Below are 22,771 nucleotides of genomic sequence, written 5' to 3'. Positions count from 1 at the left end.
ATGGGATGTACTCACTCATATTTGGTTTCTAGCCATAAACAAAGGACATTGAGCCTATAATTAGTGATCCTAGAGAAGCTAAATAAGGAGAACCCAAAGAAAAACATATAGGCATCCTCCTGAATATTAACCTTCAGCAAGCAATGAAAGGAGACAGAGACAGAGACCCACATTGGAGCACAGGACTGAAATCTCAAGGTCCAAATCAGGAGCAGAAGGAGAGAGAGCATGAGCAAGGATCTCAGGACCGCAAGGGGTGCACCCACACACTGAGACAATGGGGATGTTCTTTCTATTGGGAACTCACCAAGGCCAGTTGGCCTGGGGCTGAAAAAGCCTGGGATAAAACCAGATTCACTGAACATAGCGGACAATGAGGACTACTGAGAACTTAAGAACAATGGCAGTGGGTTTTTGATCCTACTGCCCGTACTGGCTTTGTGGGAGCCTAGGCAGTTTGGATGCTCACCTTACTAGACCTGAATGGAGGTGGGGGTTCCTTGGACTTCCCACAGGGCAGGGAACCCTGATTGCTCTTTGGGCTGACGAGGGAGGGGGACTTGATTGGGGGAGAGGGAGGGAAATGGGAGGCGGTGGCGGGGAAGAGATAGAAATCTTTAATAAATAAATAAATTTATAAAAAAATTAGATTATATAACACAACAGTTTCCTGCTTATTGAGTACAGTTATGGTCTTTTCCATCATTGCCTTGGCATGGCCATGGGTGTCAGAAGCTTCTCTCTCTCTGAAAAATTTTCCCATGTGTATTCTTCATTTTCTTTCTTTGTTATTATCATTAGTGCATGTGAGTGTGTACACTAGTGTTAATATTAAGCTTAAATTCCTGTTAATATATATGTGAAGTCCATAGCTCACCCTAAAGTGGGTCCTCAGAAACCATACACCTTTTAATGCATGTATTTTCTACATTTTAATATTTTATCCATTTAGTATATGTTTGTATTGATATGAGTGTATGAGTGCATGTGTGTGTGTGTGTGTGTGTGTGTGTGTGTGTGTGTTTATGTAGAGGCCAAGAATTAACTATCCTTGAATATCTTTCCTAAGTCACTATCCACTTTGGCTTTTTACACAAAGTTCTTCTCTAACATAGCCCTCACTGAAGAGTCCCCTTCAACAGTGCTTTTAGTAACCTGCATATCTCTTCCTCTCCATTGCTGGCATTGCAAGTATCAAACCAGGCTTTTTGTATTGGTGCCGAGGATAATGCTCACATTTCTATGCTTGGAAGCATTCACTTTACCAACCAACCCATCTACCCTATCCTGTATCCTCATCTTAGTGTACAATCTAGTGAAAAAAAGTAATCAAGTAAGGAACAAACTGTGTTACCAAATACAAGGCCAATAGCCTACATACGAAAAATAGTTTATAAATACATGTAAGGACAATGTAAGGAAATTATGATTAGAATCCTGACATGAGAACTCATTACCTGTCAGTGTTTTAATTTAGATTTGATAATTCTTATAATATGTAGGTTGGTGGTATGTGGAAAGGAATTGTTTAATACTAATACAGTCATATTGAGATTGCCCCAAGAAATATGTCACAATTAATGACTAAAATTACAGTAATGTACAGAAGGTTGAGAAAAACACATTAAGGAATAATTGAGCAAGCATAGTCTTGCCTTAATTCAATCACTATTAGCGATAATTATAGCATGCAGAACTATGGAGAAAAGATATCATTTTCATCCAAAATACGGTACATCTATTACAACAGCGATTTCAAGTTGAGTACTAGATATCATCTTTTACCTTTTTTCTCCCCATAACTTCATCAATAGCTAATCATTTACCATACAAGCTCTCCATAATTTAGAATGTATTTATTACACTAAAAATTCTAGAGTAATGATGAGAAAATTGAAGATATTGGAAATAATGAAGGGCAATGCCATCCCCAGATCAGAACAATTGGCAAGTAATTAAGGGATGTGTATGCCCACCTCATATTTTTTTCTTCCAACCTTTACAATTAATCTCCTTACTTACCACCAGATGCTGTGATGCCCATGGTCCCTTCTAGTTATATCTTTGCTCATGAAGCCCATCACTATAGCAGATTTTTTTTTCTGTTCTTTTTCTTTTGTTTGAGAAAGCATAGAGGAATATGAATTTTCCCCTTTCTTTGTCTCTCATGGAGAAAGTTTTAGGTTCCTCATTTGACAGAATCTACAACTGATGATGTTCTTCCCAACTGAGCCTCTACCACTTTAACCTGTTATTTGTTTTCCTCTTCTATGCAAGTAATTCTGATTTTCTTCCCCTTATATGTTAGGTTCTACTATCTCCAGAGGGAATGTACCTCATCTCCTTACTTAGTACATTTTTTCATACACTGTAAGATCAACTAAACTTGGTGTTTTTATTTATATTGTAAATGTTGTTCTTATTTATTTACACCGTATAAAAGCTAATACAGAATATTCAAATACTTTCAATCCTAGAAAGTAATTCCATTACTCTCTAAGGCACCAGATACTAAGGAGGTTGTGGGTAATGGGTAACACTCACTAATTGCTGCGTGGAGAATAAATGACAGAGCCACTTTGGAAATCAGTCTGAAGTTTTCTCTAAAAGCTGAGGATTTTCGTCCACAAGATCCAGTTCTACCACCCCACAACACCTACTTAAATCAGTTGGTATATTTCTATAGCTATACCTGCTCATCTATGCTCACAGAAGTTCTACTCATAATAGTCAAAAAAAGAAACAACCCAGATTATATATTATCCAGCTATTACGAAAATGAAATTATGCAATTTGCAGTTAAGTGATTGGAGCTAGAGACAATCATCTTGTTTGAAGCATCTCAAACCCAGTAAAATAATAAAATTGCATATTGTCTCTTCCTTACGGATGATACTTTTTATGCCTTAACAGTGTTTGTTTCATTTGGACTATACATAAGTTAGATAGCTAGTAAAGAACTAGAGAGGAGTACAAGGGGTGCTTCCAAGGAGGGGGAAGAAAACATAATGTTATAATTGAATATGGAAGAAATCATAGTAGAAGGAAGAAACAGTGAGAAGGATACAAGGAGGGATATGAGGAAGGATATGGGGAGGGGCAACTAACACGAATGGCCTTTTGAAAATCTACATGGAAATCCACTACAAAAGCTTCCTAAAAATTGTATAAAGTTTATATACAGTTAGCATATAATGAGGGACACAATGCCCAAAATAGTAATTTTGTTCCAATTACACTTTCAGTGCCAGCAATAAATTTTATCATTTTGAATTTTTGCTGTCTAGTATAGATCCATAGAAAACTCAAATATTACAGACTATTTCCAGTGCTATTGTTATCTTTCACAACCTAACAGTAAGAACTATTGCTGGAGATAAAGCATGCTCACGTAACAAGAAAAGGAGAAATGTTCAACTAGAATCTTTCTTTCTTTCTTTTGACTCTTGTTCATAGTGCTGGAAGTCACCAATTTTACCAACTATGTACCTTGTAAACTCGAATAGCAAACTCCTGGCATAATATATCCTCTGATACAAGAGAGTCACAAATATTGTAGGTGTAAACCACCCAAGTTTTTATTGCTTTTAAGGCTCACTTCATGAGAAGTCCTCATATGGTAACTCTACATAAGCTTTACAAATCTCTGACACCATAAATGTCAAAATCCATGACTAGATTGGTCATGAGGCCACAGGGAAATTCCATTACAAATATTATGTTTAAAGAACAGAGCAATAAAATACTTCTAATGATACTCTGCTGTGCTTGTAGATCACTACATAACTGAATTCTCATCAGAGAAGCTTCTTCTTGTAATTAACAGAGAGACCCATGGTTGAACCTGATGCAGACAGTACAAGACTTTGAGCACATAGCTCTAGGTGGGATGTCTTTATCATTCCTCTATCCTCAATGTTCAGGGAACTGTATGGAAGAGAGGGCAGAGAGACTGTAAGAACTAGAGGTGGTGAATGCCTCCAAGGACTCATCAGTTTATAGACACAGCTGGGCTGGTGCACACAGGAGCTTACAGAGATGGAGATAGCATACCAAAATTCTATGCAACTTCAAATAAACCAGATATCAGCAGGGATAATGGAAAATGAGTACAAAGTTTCACCCCTACCCAGAAAACTATTTGTAATTAATAGCTTCTGGGCGAAAGAAAATATTCTCTTTCAATAGAATGACACTGTGCACATCAGTTACCATCCACAAAAGAGCAAATGCTCAGGAATAGCTGGACAATACCAAATATACTGCAGAGTTTTCTTTGGTTTGGTTTTGTGTGTGTGTGTGAGAGACGGGGGGGGGGTTAATGATGACTGATATTTTATGACAAAAATAAGAATTTAAATATGTGTCAGGGAATCTGGAAGTAGTTTTTGTAAGGGGAACTACAGGACCAAAATATATTGTATGAGTAATTATAAAAGAGAAAGCAAGAACCCTCACCAAGAGTAGGGGCTGTGGATGAAGTGTTTGCAACATCAACACATCACTAAAAGCTACACCTGAATTCAATGTCCAGAGCCGAGACAAGAAGCTGGAAATGGTAGAAGTGACTTTAACACTAGTTTTCTGAAGCGAGGGGAATCAAGCAGATTCTGTGGGTTTCTTGTCAGCAACTCTAGCAGAAGTGGTGTGCATAAAGTTCTCTGAGAGATCATGCCTCAAAACTTAACAGGAAATGTTGCAGAGGAATACTCAACAGACTTCAAGAGGACTTGTGAAAACAAAACAAAGTAAAATAAATACTTTCTCCCACCCCAAAATACTTGGATTGTAATGGGGTGTACATCAGAGAAAATATTGAGAAAAACAGAAGATTTCTATCTATCCGTACCTCCCATAATTATGGATTGAAATACTTAATAAGATGAATTATCACCTAATCAAAATTCTTCTACAAACTCAATTCAGCTATAATTAAAATTCTGTGAAATTTTACATAGAATCAGGAAAAGAATATTAAAATTGATATGGAAGCACAGTAGAGCCTGGGTGACCAAACAATATGGCCTGAGGTACCACTATGCCTAGTTTAAAACTACATCACAGAGACAGAGTAACAAAACCACCTTGTTGATGAAAGAGAAACAGAGTTTTATACTACGAGCACAGGAGACTCAAAAATGTGTTCCCACAACTACAGACACTTGATTTTGAAACAGATGCCCAACTCACAGCATTGGAGAAAAGCCAGAATGCTTAAGAAATTATGATGACAGCAACAGATATATTTTTATAGGATGGGAAAATATCCTTATGTCCCATGTTGCATTTAAATAAAACCCAAAATACAATACTCCAAATGGACCAAAGTTTTCCTGGAGGGTCTAAAACTCAGCAACTAATAGAAAACACAAAGAGTAATCTTTCAAACACAGGCATTGTGTTAAGGACTTTGTAAATTAGATTGACTACTCAGAAAATAATGCCAGCAGTAGACCTATATGGCCCCATTTTAAAAGGTGAGTTCCAGGACAGCCAACATTACATAGAGAAACCCTGTCTTGAAAAACTCAAGAAAAAGCTTTTATATAATAAAGTATCAGTCAAATTTCTATCGAATAGGAGAAATATTTTGTGAGTTCTTCATTTGACAGAGGGTTACTGTTCAAGTGATGCAAATAGTTCAAGAAACTAAACACCCACAGAAGAAACCCTTCAATCAAAAATTATCCCTTAGAGTCTGGGTAAGAATGCAGATCAGAATCCCCAGTATAGAAACTTCATGTAAGAAAATAAAGAAGATAATGCATGCAAATGTTTTCATTGCAAGAAGCAGGATCTGTAAATGAACTTTCCAAGCCAGTGGAGAAATATGTGCAAAAAGAGTAAACTAAGAATCCACACTCATCTAGAAGAACTCTATTTAACAGTAAGTATAGTCATTGGAGACAAAAAAGAAATAAGTTAAAACATTATTCCAAAGTCTATGGTAGGTAATGGAAGCCATCCTAAAAGAAAGTATAGGGTTGTAACTGCATGTATTATGAAAGCAGACAGGCTATAGTTAGAGAAGCCCTAGCCCATGGAGACACATCCCATGCCCTACCATTACCCAGTAAAACCCCAGAGATTTGGGAGCAGCCTTCCCAGATGCCCAGCCATCCACCATGGCAACTGAGACCCTCAGAACCTTGGCCCCACCTATGCTTGGAGGAGCCCCAGAGCCATAACAGCTTCCACCTAAGCCACAGGCCACACATGCACCCACTTGAGGAAGAGATAGGCAGCCAGCAGTGTAAGAACACATTCAACAACATAAAGAGCAATATGATACAACCAGAAATAAGTGGTTCTACATCAGTAAGACTTGAACAATGCAGATGAAGCAGAAGAGAAGGACCTTAAAAATAATTTTATAAAGATGATAGAGGCCCTTAAAGAGGAAGTGAAAAATTGAACATGGGTCTGATTGACAGACTGCATGGCTGCTTCCCCTCAGTGCAAGGCCCAGTGGATGAGAATCACAAGATGGCCACATTTCTGCAGCATGCCACAGGATTCTTACGTGGGATGTGTACCCTATGCTTTGCTGTGACTGGAAGGTCCTGCAGCATATTTGACAATAATCACCCGGACCCCACAGGGCTGACAGCTGCTCTTCAGGCCACAGACTTGGCTGGAGTTCTACACATGCTCTACTGTATCCTCTTCCACGGCACCATCTCAGACCCCAGCTCTGCCAGTCCCAAGGAGAGCTACACCCAGAACACCATCCAAGTAGCCATTCAGAGTTTGTGTTTCTTGAACAGTTTCACAGTTCTTGATTTGCCTGCTTTTCAGTCTATTTTAGGGGCAGAGGGCTTGTCCCTTGCATTCCGTCACATGGCTAGCTCCTTGCTGGGCCACTGCAACCAAGTCTCCTGTGAAAGCCTTCTTCATGAAGTCATTGTCTGTGTGGGCTACTTCACTGTCAACCACCCAGATAATCAGGTAATTGTACAGTCTGGCCGCCACCCAACGGTGCTACAGAAACTCTGCCAGCTGCCCTTCCAGCATTTCAGTGACCCAAGGCTCATCAAAGTGTTGTTCCCTTCGCTTGTCGCTGCAAGCTACAGCAACCTTCAGAACAAGATCATCCTGGACCAAGAAATGAGCTGAGTTTTACTGGCCATATTCATCCAGGACTTTGCACAGACTCCAAGTCACGTGGATAACCAGTCTTCTTACCCCAAAGGAAAATTCGGGAACCTCAGGGACTGCCTGGAGCTCGCTAACAGATTTCCTCAGCAGGCCTGGGAAGAAGCCTGGCAATTTTTCTTGAAAAAAGAGAAAAAAATAAATGTTTTTTTTTTTTTTTTTTTAGTTAATTCTAAAAAAAAAGTGGGGGAAAAGACAAAAAATCGGAAGAAACAAACAAATCCCTTAATGAAGGCAAAGAAAGCTAAGAAAAAACAAACAGGTGAAATAAATGGCTCAAGACTTGAGAACTAAAATAGAGTCAATAAAGGAAACATGAACCAAAGGAATTCTGGAAATGGAAAATCTGGGTAAACAAACAGGAACTACAAGCATAACCAACAGAGTACAATAGATGAAAAAGAAAATCTCAGACACTGGAGATATGATAGAGGAAATAAATTCACTGGTCAAAGAAAATTATAAATCTAACAAACTCTTAACACAAAATATCCAGGAAATTGGGGCCACCATGAAAAGACCAAACATAAGATTTATAGGCATGGAAGAATGAGAAGAACTCTAGCTCAAAGACACAGAAAATATAATCAACAAAATCAAAGAAGAAAACTTTCCCAGCCTAAAGAAGGACATACCTATGAAAATACAAGAAGCTTACAGAACACCAAATAGACTGGACCAAATTAGATATGAGAAAGCTTACAGATATGAGATAAATAATAATAAAACACTTGAAATATATTTTATTTATACCAGATTTTGTTCAGTTCAGAACTCAGCTCTACCTAAAAATACAACAAAATCCCTAATTGAACATAATGGATACTCATTCCATTGATAACTGTAAATACTTGATTATGGTCAGTTGTAATGCTTCCCATGTAAACCAATTCTACATTACCTAATACTACAAAATACTCAATAATCCTTTTATGAACCCACCAGTTCTTATAACTGTTTTGTCTCACGTTGAAAGTATGAATGACAGACGCACAGAGGCGGAGCGGCGGCGCGGCCAGACGCGGCAGAGCAACACCGCATACAGGAAGAGGCTTTCGGGGACCGGCGAGGCGGCAGACCCAAGCGGCGGGGACAGGCGTGCAATAAGGAGAGCAGATCGCCCTACTACAATTGAATCAAAGAGGTAGGCCTTTGGTTGGCCAGGTCACTGGCACAAGGGGAGCCTGGTCCTGTCCTGAAGATCCTTCGGAGGGGTGAGAGGGTTCTTGGCCTGCAGCAGGAACCACGAAAGAGAGTGAGGGCATTCTGTAAGCGGAGCCCTTGGCCAGCAGGGAAACCTGATCCAGTTTTTAAAGGACCCATTGGATAGGATCAATAGGAGGAGATGGGCAGGCGCCAAGGCAAGAACTCACCCAATAATCCGAAAAACAACATGAAAACACCAGAACCCAATGATCTTACAACAGAAGTATTTGAACAACCTAACACAGAAGAAGTGGGAAAAAATCGACTTTATGAAGATAATAGAGTCCCTTAAACAACATGTAAAAAATGCCCTTATAGAAATGGATGAGAAGTATAACAAAAAGTTTGAAGAAATGAGTAAATACGTACATGATACCCTGGGAAACCAAGAAAAAATGATCAAACAGGTAATGGAAACAGTTCAAGAATTGAAAACTGAAATGAAGGCAAAGAAGAAAATACAAACTGAGGACCAGCTGGATATGGAAAATCTAGGCCAACGAGCAGAATCTACAGAAACAAGCATAATCAATAGAATACAAGAGCTAGAAGAAAGAATCTCAGATGCTGAGGACACCATAGAGAAAATAAACGAACAGATCAAAGAAAACAGCAAAGCCAACAAATTCTCAACACAAAACATTCAGGAACTATGGGACACAATAAAAAAACCAAACCTAAGAATAATTGGAATAGAAGAAGGAGAAGAGTCACAGCTCAAAGGCCCAGAAAATATTTTCAACAAAATTATGGAAGAAAACTTTCCCAACTTAAAGAAAGATATTCATTTAAATATTCAAGAAGCATACAGAACACCAAACAGACTGGATCAAAGAAAAACATCTCCTCGCCATATAATAATCAAAACACAAAATATACAGGTTAAAGAAAGAATATTAAGAGCTGCAAAAGAAAAAAGGCAAGTAACTTATAAAGGTAAACCGATCAGACTTACACCTGACTTCTCTATGGAAACTATGAAAGCCAGAAGGTCCTGGATAGAGGTTCTGCAGAAGCTAAGAGACCATGGATGTAAACCCAAACTACTATACCCAGCCAAGCTATCATTCATTATCAATGGAGAAAACAAGACATTCCAGGATAAGAACAAATTTAAACAATACGTAGCCACAAATCCAGCCCTACAGAAAGTAATAGAAGGAAAATCGCAACCCAAGGAATCCAACACTGCCAACACTGCCTACAATAACCCAGGCATCTAATGACCCTTCATGAGCACATCTCAAAGAAGGGAGACACACAATCTCTACTACCAAAAGCAATAAGAATAACCGGAGTAAACAACCACTGGTCATTAATATCACTTAATATTAATGGACTCAATTCACCTATAAAAAGGCACAGACTAAGAGATTGAATTTCTGCTGTTTACAAGAAACACATCTCAACCACAAAGACAGGCATCTACTCAGAGTAAAGGGTTAGGAAAAAGGTTTTTTCAAGCAAATGGTCCTAAGAAACAAGCAGGCGTGCCCATACTAATTTCTAACAAAACTGACTTCAAACTAAAATCAATCAGAAGAGATAGAGATGGACATTTTATATGCATAACAGGAACAATTTATCAGGATGAAGTCTCAATCCTGAATATCTACGCCCCTAATATAAAAGCACGCACGTACATAAAAGAAACATTACTAAAACTCAAGGCTGCCATCAAACCGCACACACTAATAGTAGGGGACATCAACACTCCTCTCTCACCAATGGACAGGTCAATCAGACAGAAACCTAATAGAGAATTAAGAGAATTATTGGAGGTAATGAAGCAAATGGACTTAACAGACATCTATAGAACATTCCACCCAAATAGGAAAGAATATACCTTCTTCTCTGCAGCTCATGGAACCTTCTCGAAAATTGACCACATACTCGGAAACAAAGGAAACCTCCACAGATACAAAAAAATATCAGTGTCCACCTGTGTCTTATCAGATCATCACGGATTAAAGTTAGAAGGCAACAACCACGCTGCCCCCAAAAAACCGACAAACTCATGGAAACTGAACAATCAACTACTGAACCACACCTGGGTCAAGGAAGAAATCAAGAAAGAAATTAAAGTCTTCCTTGAATTTAATGAAAATAAAGGGACAGCATACTCAAACCTATGGGACACAATGAAAGCAGTGCTAAGAGGAAAGTTCATAGCACTAAGTGCCCACTTAAAGAAAACGGAGAATGCATGCATTGGGGACTTAAAAACACACCTGAAAGCTCTAGAAAAAAAAGAAGCAGACGCGCCCAGGAGAAGTAGAAGACGGGAAATAATAAAACTGAGGGCTGAAATCAACAAAATAGAAACACAGAAAACAATTCAAAGAATCAATGAAACAAAAAGCTGGTTCTTGGAGAAAATCAACAAGATCGACAATCCCCTATCCAAACTAATTAAACGACAGAGAGAGAACACGTAAATAAATAAGATCAGAAATGAAAAGGGGGATATAACCACAGACACAGAGGAAATTCAGAGAATCATTAGATCTTACTAAAAAAGCCTGTAAGCCACAAAACTGGAAAATACAAAAGAAATGGACATTTTTTTAAATAAGTACCATATACCAAAGCTAAACCAAGACCAGGTGAATGATCTAAATAGACCGGTTACTCGCGAAGAATTAGAAATGGTTATCAAAAATCTCCCTTCGAAAAAAAGCCCAGGACCAGATGGTTTCAATGCAGAATTCTACCAGAACTTCCAAGAAGAACTAATACCTGTACTCCTAAATGTATTTCACAATATAGAAACAGAAGAGTCAATGCCAAATTCCTTTTATGAAGCTACAGTTACCCTGATACCAAAACCACAAAAAGACCCAACCAAGAAAGAGAATTACAGACCGATCTCACTCATGAACATCGACGCAAAAATTTTCAATAAAATACTGGCAAACCGAATCCAAGAACACATAAGAAAAATTATCCATTATGATCAAGTAGGCTTCATCCCAGAGATGCAGGGCTGGTTCAACATACGCAAATCTATCAATGTAATCCACCATATAAATAAACTGAAAGAAAAAAACCATATGATCGTTTCATTAGATGCTGAAAAAGCATTCGACAAAATTCAACACCCCTTTATGATAAAGGTCTTGGAGAGAATAGGGATACAAGGGTCCTACCTAAATATAATAAAAGCTATTTACAGCAAGCCGTCAGCTAACATTAAATTAAACGGAGAAAAACTCAAAGCCATCCCACTAAAATCAGGAACACGACAAGGATGTCCACTCTCTCCAGACCTCTTCAACATAGTGCTTGAAATTCTAGCAATAGCAATAAGACAACATAAGGAGATCAAGGGGATTCGTATTGGAAAGGAAGAAGTTAAGCTTTCATTATTTGCAGATGATATGATAGTGTACATAAGCGACCCCAAAAATTCTACCAAAGAACTCCTACAGCTGATAAACACCTTTAGTAATGTGGCAGGATACAAGATCAACTCCAAAAAATCAGTTGCCTTCCTATACACTAAGGATACGGAAGCAGAGAGGGAAATCAGAGAAGCATCACCTTTCACGGTAGCCACAAATAGCATAAAATATCTTGGGGTAACTCTGACCAAGGAAGTGAAAGATCTACTTGACAAGAACTATAAGTCTTTGAAGAAAGAAATTGAAGAAGACACCAGAAAATGGAAAGACCTCCCTTGCTCTTGGATTGGGAGGATCAACATAGTAAAAATGGCAATTCTACCAAAAGCAATCTATAGATTCAATGCAATCCCCATCAAAATCCCATCAAAATTCTTCACAGATCTGGAGAGGACAATAATCAACTTTATATGGAAAAACAAAAAACCCAGGATAGCCAAAACAATCTTATACAATAAAGGATTGTCTGGAGGCATTGCCATCCCTGACTTCAAACTCTATTACAGAGCTACAGTATTGAAAACAGCTTGGTATTGGCATAAAAACAGAGAAGTCGACCAATGGAATCGAATAGAAGACCCTGACATTAACCCACAAACCTATGAACACCTGATCTTCGATAAAGGAGCTAAAAGTATACAATGGAAAAAAGAGAGCATCTTCAACAAATGGTGCTGGCAAAACTGGATGTCAATCTGTAGAAGAATGAAAATAGATCCATATCTATCACCATGCACAAAACTCAAGTCCAAATGGATTAAAGACCTCAATATCAGTCTGAACACACTGAACCTGATAGAAGAGAAAGTGGGAAGTACTCTACAGCACATGGGCACAGGAGACCACTTCCTACGTATAACCCCAGCAGCACAGACACTAAGGGCATCATTGAATAAATGGGACTTCCTGAGGCTGAGAAGCTTCTGTAAAGCAAAGGACACTGTCACTAAGACAAAAAGGCAACCCACTGACTGGGAGAAGATCTTCACCAACCCTGCAACTGACAAAGGTTTGATCTCCAAAATATATAAAGAACTCAAGAAACTAGACCGCAAATGGCCAATCAACCCAATTATAAAATGGGGCACTGATCTGAACAGAGAATTCTCAACAGAAGAACTTCAAATGGCCAAAAGACACTTAAGGTCATGCTCAACTTCCTTTGCGATCAGGGAAATGCAAATCAAGACAACTTTAAGATACCACCTTACACCTGTCAGAATGGCTAAAATAAAAAACACCAATGATAGCCTCTGCTGGAGAGGTTGTGGAGAAAGGGGTACACTCACCCATTGCTGGTGGGAATGCAAACTTGTGCAACCACTCTGGAAAGCAGTGTTTCGGTTTCTCAGGAAATTCGGGATCAACCTACTCCTGGATCCAGCAATACCACTCTTGGGAATATACCCAAGAGAGGCCCTATCATACAACAAAAGTATATGCTCAACTATGTTCATGGCAGCATTGTTTGTAATAGCCAGAACCTGGAAACAACCTAGATGCCCTTCAACGGAAGAATGGATGAAGAAAGTATGGAATATATACATATTAGAGTATTACTCAGCAGTAAAAAACAAGGACTTCTTGAATTTTGCATACAAATGGATGGAAATAGAAAACACTATCCTGAGTGAGGTAAGCCAGACCCAAAAAGAGGAACATGGGATGTACTCACTCATATTTGGTTTCTAGCCATAAGTAAAGGACATTGAGCTTATAATTCATGTTACTAGAGAAGCTAAATAAGAAGGTGAATCCAAAGACAAACACATAGGCATCCTCCTGAATATTAACCTTCATCAGGCGATGAAAGGAGACAGAGACAGAGACCCACACGGGAGCACCGGACAGAAATCTCAAGGTCCAAATCAGGAGCAGAAGGAGACGGAGCACGAGCAAGGAACTCAGGACCACGTGGGGTGCACCCACACACTAAGACAATGGGGATGTTCTATTGGGATCTCACCAAGGCCAGCTGGCCTAGGTCTGAAAAAGCATGGGATAAATCCGGACTAGCTGAACATAGCAGACAATGAGGAATAGTGAGAATTCAAGAACAATTGCAGTGGATTTTTGATCCTACTGCACGTACTGGCTTTGTGGGAGCCTAGGCAGTTTGGATGCTCACCTTACTAGACCTGGATAGAGGTGGGCAGTCCTTGGGCTTCCCACAGGTCAGGGAACCCTGATTGCTCTTTGAGCAGATGAGGGAGGGGGACTTGATCGGGGGAGGGGGAGGGAAATGGGAAGCGGTTGTGGGGACAAGGCAGAAATCCTTAATAAATAAATAAATTTAAATAAAAAAAAGAAAGTATGAATGAAAGGCTCTTGGGCATGATGTCATGATGTCATAAATAGAGCCCTTTATGTCTAGAATGCCTTGAAAAGCTCCCAAGCAGATATTTAGAACAACCATTGATTCTGGGTTTCCATCACATAGACATGGCAAAAGCAGTCATTCTGTGCTAAGGTTGTTCTTTGAGGACATAACTTTGGTCAGTGGAGGGAAACAGTGAGATGTGTATGGGTAGCAAGTCAATTTGGGGCTTCATGGTTGACAATGAGTCTCTGGCCTCCAAAGTACAGAGTATAAGACAGAGTGCCTGTAAAGTTCTGTCTCTATTCATGTTAATGACCCTCAAGAGTATATAACCACTTCTGGGAAGAGGGTGTTTCATTGACCATGTACAGCTTTTTTCTTTTAAAAAAAATTATTTTTAGACACAGGGTTTCTCTATGCTGCTTTGGAGCCATGCTTGGAACTAACTCTTGTAGACCAGACTGACCTCAAACTCACAAAAATCTGCCTGCTTCTGCCTCTGGAGTACTGGCATTAAAGGCCTGAGCCACTACCACCCAGTTTCTTTGATCATATCCTGCTTTTAACCAGAAAGGAAAAGCAGACTCTATAGACAAAACTGCAGGCAAGTTATCCTCTTAGGCACCAGAGTCTCACCCAGAATGACCACATCCTGTGAGAGAACAAATAAGAAGCAAAAGTACCAGGAGTCTATGTCCTCATATTATTCATTTTTCGTGCTTTCTTGGCATTTATTATTCCAAAGTTTATCTATCAGAGCATCATGATTAGAAGAAATAGGGAAAAGAAAGGCAGATGTACAGTAAAACCATGAACAAATCAGGTAGGCAAAAATTGTACAGTATGGGCTAAAATGGATTAGATTTTAGTGCAAGGTATATGAACAGTGTGCTTGCATTTTCTGTTAAGTTTAGCAAAAGTATTCTTGTTCATACAGAGGTATCTTTCTCATACACTCCCAATTTTTTAAATTATTTTACCTTTCCATGTTGTTTCTAAATGTTATTATCATTTTACAGTTTTCCCATAACAACAGGTAGAACTCTCATCTAAAATTGGTGTTGTCTATTTTTTTTTGTTTTTAGTTTTATTATTAAATTTCTGTCATGGTGATTTGTAGCAGGATTTCTTGGACTGCCAGCCTCCACATTATGACACAGAAACTTACTATTCATTATGAAGCCTTAGCTTATGTTTGTTTCTAACTAGTTCTTATGATTTAAATTAACCCATTTCTATTAAGCTACATGTTGCCACATAGCTTGTGGATTTTCCCTCTCCTCTTGCGTGTTGTATGGATTGTGTGCATGTTCATAGTACAAGGACTTCTCTCTGTGTATGGAGAGCAGAGTTAATTTTAAACTGCTGGTACTTTGGAGGCATATACATTGATTCTATATTTTACTTTTTACACTTTTGTATTTTTTGGTTTTGAGTGTTTGTGTGTTTCTTTTTTTTAATTTATTTATTTATTAAAGATTTCTGTCTCTTCCCCGCCACCGCCTCCCATTTCCCCCCTCCCCCAATTAAGTCCCCCCCCCAGCCTGAAGAGCAATCAGGGTTCCCTGCCCTGTGGGAAGTTCAAGGAACCCCCCACCTCCATTCAGGTCTAGTAAGGTGAGCATCCAAACTGCGTAGGCTCCCCCAAAGCCAGTGCGTGCAATAGGATCAGAAACCCATTGCCATTGTTCTCGAGTTCTCAGTAGTCCTCATTGTCCGCTATGTTCAGCGAGTCGGGTTTTATCCCAGGCTTTTTCAGACCCAGGCCAGCTGGCCTTGGTGAGTTCCCAATAGAAAGAACATCCCCATTGTCTCAGTGTGTGGGTACACCCCTCGCGGTCCTGAGTTCCTTTAGATATGTGTGTGTCTATGTGTGGGTATGTTTCTATGGTGTGCAGGGTGGGTGTTTGTGTGAGTGAGAAAGAGAAGAAGAAGAGGGAGCACAAATTTAGAACTACCTTTAGGGAGCATTTCAAAGTCACTGTCCACCCTGCGTTTTGACACAGAGACCGACATCGACTTAGAGCTCACTAAAGAGTGTCAGCGGGATGGAGAGTCAGTCCCAGCAATTCTCTTGTCTCTGCTGCTATTCCAAGCCCATGCTGCTAATGTCTGACTATGAAGAATATGCTGGTGTTCAAACTCAGGTCTTCATGATTATGATGCATATTCTTTACCAACTCAGTTATCTCTTCCATCCAGCATGGTCATTTTTATAGGAACAAGAGGGTCCTATTGCTGAGGAAAACTAAGAGAAAATGAGAACTGCTACACAGTGCCAGAAGGCCATAGAAGATAATCCTTCTGTGAAATAGATTTTGAAGACAGTCTTGAACTTAAAGCTTGATGTGCTAGGCCACTGTCCATTATAGTTTTGATTCACATTTCATAATTATCAGAGTCAATAGATTTACATTGTACCAAAAAATTATGCATTTTTAGTGTACCACTGTTAAAATTATACAAATATGAGCCTCAGGATCTCCTATGAAAAAGACATTACATACCTGGAAAGAATACTTGTGCAAGTTTTACTTTGGATTCATTAAATTATTGTATACAATGATTCTCGAGCCCAGAGGGCTTTGAGAAAATAGAATACTGTTATTGAAAATCTGGTGCAGTAAAAATCTTAACAGAATCTTCCAGAAAGCCACCAAATGCTATCTTTCACCCATTGCTTTCTCCCCTATATTTTCCTCAAATTTATCAATAACTAGAAACTTACCATTCAGGCTCTCTGTCATTTAAAGAATAATAAATCACATTAAAAACACCACGTAGTATTATAAACCTTGCACAGGCAATATACCAACTTACAAGTAAGCTGTGCTTCTTTTCCTGAGGTCTATAATTTCAGCATTCAAGAGCTAGAGGCAAGAGGACCAGTAGCTCAAAACTACATAGCAAGCGCAGGACCAGCCTGAACTACAAGAAACCTGGTTTAAAAACAAACATCTTTGGGTTCTTCTTATTTAGCTTCTCTAGGATCACTAATTATAGGCTCAATGTCCTTTATTTATGGCTAGAAACCAAATATGACTGAGTACATCCCATGTTCCTCTTTTTGGCTCTGGCTTACTTCACTCAGGATAGTGTTTTCTATTTCCATCCATTTTCATGCAAAATTCAAGAAGTCCTTTTTTCTTACTGCTGAGTAGTACTCTAATATGTATATATTCCATATTTTCTTTATCCATTCTTCCATTGAAGGGCATCTAGGTTGTTTCCAGGTTCTGGCTATTACAAACACTGCTGCTATGAACATAGTTGAGCATATACTTTTGTTGTATGATAGGGCATCTCTTCGGTATATTCCCAAGAGTGGTATTGCTGGGTCCAGGGGTAGCACCTGACAGAAATCTCAAGGTCCAAATCAGGAGCAGAAGGAGAGAGAGCAGGAGCAAGGAACTTAGGACCGAGAGGGGTGCACCCACACACTGAGACAAAAGGGATGTTCTATTTGGAACTCACCAAGGCCAGCGTGCCTGGGTCTGAAAAAGCCTGGGATAAAACCAGATTCGCTGAACATAGCGGACAATGAGGACTACTGAGAACTCAAGAACAATGGCAATGGGTTTTTGATCCTACTGCACGTACTGGCTTTGTGGGAGCCTAGGCAGTTTGGATGCTCAACTTACTAGACCTGGATGGAGGTGGGGGTTCCTTGGACTTCCCACAGGGCAGGGAACCCTGATTGCTCTTTGGGCTGACAAGGGAAGGGGACTTTATTGGGGGAGGGGGAGGGAAATGGGAGGCGGTGGCAGGGAAGAGACAGAAATCTTTAATAAATAAATAAATAATAAATAAATTTTAAAAAATAAAATACAGAAAAAAACAAACATCTTCCGTCTAAATGTAGGAAATACTCTCACAAACTTCAGCACTTCCATGAAAATTCAAAACAATTTGATGAAACTCAGATGACCTAGCAGTTTCCTTGATACATATATTCAATATCAAGCATTATATATAATGGAAAAAATATTTTTTAAATGAGCATGCGTTTTAACATCCATATAAAATAATATTGCAGGTGTTCGTATGAGTAGAGCTGTCTACCTCAATGCCAGCTGTCACGACAAACTACAAGGAAAGAGACAAACACTCTACTGAGACAACAAAGAGAGAAAAGTAGAAAATTTTAAAAGGAAATGCCATCCTCCAAATTTTAAACAACTGGTAAAGAATTGTGTGTGTGTGTGTGTGTGTGTGTGTGTGTATTCACTGGTAATCCTCTGACCTTCTGTCCTTTAAAATGGAACTCCTGAAAGACTTACCATGATCCAGTGATGCACAGAGCTCTAGTTCTGGCTCTGTTACAGAATCATTTGTAACACTCGTCTTCTAAGACCACACATGATAATGAGAACTCAGGGCTCTCCTTTGTATCTAATGGACGAAGTTCTAGAACCCTGTGCCTAGCAACAGAAGCCTCCCAGTCAACAGAACCTGGAAAATGATGAGGTTCTTCCCAACTTTCCTCAGCCATCTCAACCAAACTTACTAGGAATTATTCCATGTGAGTAAATCTGCTCTCTCACCTTCATTTAATATGTTCCAGTATCTCTAGTGTAGACAACCCCATTTCATTACATTTATTTTATTTTATTATGTATGAATAGTAAAATCAACTGAACTCTGAACTCTGTACTTTTTTTTATATTGCAAACTTTTTCACAGATTATGGAAGACTCTTAAATAATAACTCAAATCCACAGGGATTTTTCTACCTCTTTTATAATATAGCCTAAGAAATTGAGTGTTTGTCATTTCTTGCCTTTCAATGGTTATGAATATATCAGATACTGCATCTGCTCATGAAGATGCTTTAATCTATGCCATTAACTGTCATAAAAATAAGGCTTAAGGAGATCTTAGCACAGAAGACATGAATAAAATAGCAGAATAGGGATAAGTCTTGTTCGTAGTTAACTAATTGATTCTTGGGAAAAGATCAACCTGTCACAAGTATTTCTAATGGGATGGCTTGGATAAGTGCTAGAAACAAATCTATTTACTAAATAAAGTTGTCTTGGCCCCTTGATGCTTCTATCTTCAGGACACTCCTTCAGCCTTTCGTAGTTGCCAGGCTTTGCACCACAGCCCTTTTTGTCAGCTGCTATGCTCTGTTTTTAATTTTTACACAATTTATAAGAGCCAACTAATAAGTGGAAATTCCAGTTCAACAGTCAAGGTCATATATGTTGAAAATGTCAGGTATTTGGTATACTTGAAAAGTTTTAAATATATATTATATATATATATATATATATATATATATATATATATATATATATATATAATTTCAGGATACATAAGTATACTAAGCAGATATTGTGAGATCAATATATATATTTTAGGTTGCTTCAAGATCCTACTTTCACCAACAGATTGACTATGCAAAGAGAAAGCCAATGGCCAAACATTTACATATTTGAACAACCATATAGAGTGATTTTACAATAACTTATTTTCTATTTTATGAAAAACTAGAAGAGTTGAAAATTTTGTGTACCAAAGAAATAATAAAAATTCTTATGTGAATAATCATGACAATTGCCCTGAATTGTCATCAAACTTTATAAATGAATAAATCAGTTTACCATAAACACCCACAAGAATGTACTGCTCTGTGGCAGTATAAAAATGACAAATTCCAGTGTATAAAAGAAAATTAATAAATTTATTTGATTTTAAATTTTAAAAAGAAATGTGTAATTAAAAATAGCTAAGATATTAACTTATTTCTAATTGCTAATGTATTTCCTTGTATAGTTACTTATACTTAATAATATTAGTATAAAATTAGTAAAGGAATAATAATCTCAGTGTAGTTACTTATACTTAATAATATTAATATAACATTAGTAAAGGAATAATAATCTCATTTGATCACGTTTAATTAGTGTATCATTCACAATAATTGATTTTATTATTTCATTTTCATATATCTGTACCATCATAGTTTGTTGTCATTCGTTGTTCACCCAATATCTTTATTTTTTTGGTGTTTTTTAATTGATTTTTTTTTGAGCTCTATATTTTTCTCTGCTTCCCTCCCTGCCTCTCCCCTCCCTTTTCAACCCTCCCTCAAAGTCCCCATGCTCCCAATTTACTTAGGAGATTTTGTCTTTTTCTACTTCCCATGTAGATTAGATCTATGTAAGTCTCTCTTAATGTCCTCATTGTTGTCTAAGTTTTCTGGGATTGTGATTCGTAGGCTGGTTTTCTTTTCTTTATGTTTAAAAACAATATATTTATTAAAATGTCCTTTGTAAAGATCCAGTTTTGCCAATGACAAGCTTGATTAGGAATATTTTGCTAACATTTTTACTATAATATGTATAATTTATTAAATATTACATGACTTATAGAGTTTATTTTACAAATAATTTTATTATTAAATATAATATTATAAATATAATAATTTATAATCCAATAACTAGGCCACTAACCTAATGACTGCTAATTGTCTTCCTCCCTGTGTAAAGTTTAACTAAAACACACCCTATACTGTCAGATATCCCACACTCCAGTAGATCTCAGGCCATGTATAGCCACACTCAGAAGCCTTGGCAGAGGTCTATAGAGTCAGTTCCCACTTCCGGCCTGCTTGCCTATCTGTCATAACATACCATGCAGATATGGGGCTGCTTGGTTTCAGAAGCCTGGATGCAAACCAGAACTTGTAGTAAGCAATCCTAGATCTCGTTCTCAGTGACCCTACTGTCAGCCACCCCTCTCACCTCTGGGCCCTAGGTCAATTGGATGCATTCCCTCGAACCTACTAAAATACTCCCAGATAGAGTCCTATAGGCTAGGCACCATCTGCTCATCATACAAAACCATCTTCATCTATCTGGGACAGTTTGGAATGTAAACCTAAAGACTAAATCTGAAATTCAGGAAGGAACTTTCAGAGCCAACCCACCTCCAGACTCTTAGACATTTCTTCCTTCTTCTTGCTGCTAGAATCAAGAATAGCATGGACATCAACCCAGAATCCCAGTTACAGATATGCAATGTAAACTTCTTCCTACACGTCTGGTCCTCTCCCAAACATTCTACTTCTTATCCTAAATTGAGACAGCTAAGAAATCTGAACCCAGTAACCCAGAGTGTCTTCCAACTGAAAATCAAGTACCATTTAGCTGATACACAATTTGACATGTTGGGGCAATATTAAATAATTATCTGAACACCCACCCAACAAAGGCAAGTTTGGATATTCACATGAATAAAGATCACAAATGTCCTAACTCTTGATGCCTACACCCCACAACCCAAACCCAAACATCATTTAAGATAACATGCATCTTCCAGAAGCCAGCAACTAATTTAATATTCCTTTAGAAAAGTGAAGCCAAAGTTCAGAACAAAGACTTCAAAATAACAAATGTAAGTGTGTTCATGGAGTTCAAGGATATGACCGTGAAAGAGAAACAGTTGGTTGAAATAATGGAAAACAATTCAAGGTTTGAAAGTTGATTTAATAAAGAAATAGAGTCTCTGAAGAAAAGCTAAACTGAAATGAAAAATTCAGGAAGTTAAACAAAAAGCTCAGAGGAAAGCCTCCACCACAAATTGGATGAAGAGGAAGAAAGAACATGATGTTAAAAAAAAAAAAACTTGAATAAATCGATTACCAACTTAAATCTACAAAACTCAGACACACAACATCCAGGATGTAGGGGGCACTATGAAAAGAACAAGCCTTCAAATAAGTTTAGAGGAGAGAGAAGAAACCAAAGTAAAAGAACATAAATATTTTAAATGAAATAATAGATGAAAAATTTATTTCCCATTTGTAAAAAAAGAGATTTATCAAGGTGCATGACTCATACAGAACACCAAGTAGCAGAACCAAAAAATAAACTCTCTGTGGCTAATAATAATCAAACCATTAAATGTATAGATAAAGAAAAGAATATTAAAAGTTCCAAAGAAACCTAAGTCCCAAAGGCAGATCCATTAGAATAACACCCAACATTATAATGGAGATGCTAAATGCCAGAAGGAAGCCTGGACTGATATTCTACAAGCTCTGAATGACCATATATGCCATATAAGAATATTACCAGGAAATATAACTAAGAAAATCACTATCAATAATAATTCAAACATATAGAAAAGATTTCATAATAAAAATGTAAGGAATTTATTCCCACTGAGACAACTTTACAGGGAGTACTAAAAGTATTATTTCGGTCTGAAAAAAAGGCTTTTTACACCCACAAGGACACTAGGCATAAATAATTTCCAAAGAGTTAAGCAAAGTAAATATATATATGACCCAAAATCAAATAACTAAAATTAATAAATATTTAAAAATACTAACATCAATAGTAATATTCTCATTTCTCCATAAAAGCACACAGAATAACAAAATAAATTCATATTTCTGCTGCCTCCAAGAAAGACACCTTACCATCAAGAAAAGAAAAAGAAAGAAAGAAAGAAAGAAAGAAAAAAGCCTGGTCTACAAGAGCTAGTTCCAGGATAGGCTCCAAAACTACTGAGAAACCCTGTCTCGAAAAAACCACACAAAGAAAGAAAGAAGAAAAAAATAAAAGAATTCTTTGTTTAGAGCTGAACCCCATTTTTAATTGGATTATTTTGCGGTTTTTTGAAATCCAGCTTCTTGAGTTCTTTATATATTTTGGATATTAGTCCTCTGTTGGAT

The 22,771-nt window shown here is 37.9% G+C and overlaps 1 pseudogene; it reads left to right on the top strand.

The window, feature by feature from the left end:
• The first annotated feature begins 1,688 nt into the window (after positions 1-1,688).
• On the top strand, positions 1,689-16,201 carry LOC121433804 (annotated as a pseudogene).
• The last annotated feature ends 6,570 nt before the right edge of the window (positions 16,202-22,771 follow it).

Source organism: Microtus oregoni, unplaced genomic scaffold (genome assembly GCF_018167655.1).
Source record: "Microtus oregoni isolate MIOR12 unplaced genomic scaffold, Mior012 000041F_ref0000270, whole genome shotgun sequence".
NCBI classification, from domain to species: Eukaryota; Metazoa; Chordata; class Mammalia; order Rodentia; family Cricetidae; genus Microtus; species Microtus oregoni.
Note: the sequence above shows the minus strand (reverse complement) of the source record. Positions and strands in the feature narration are given on the sequence as shown.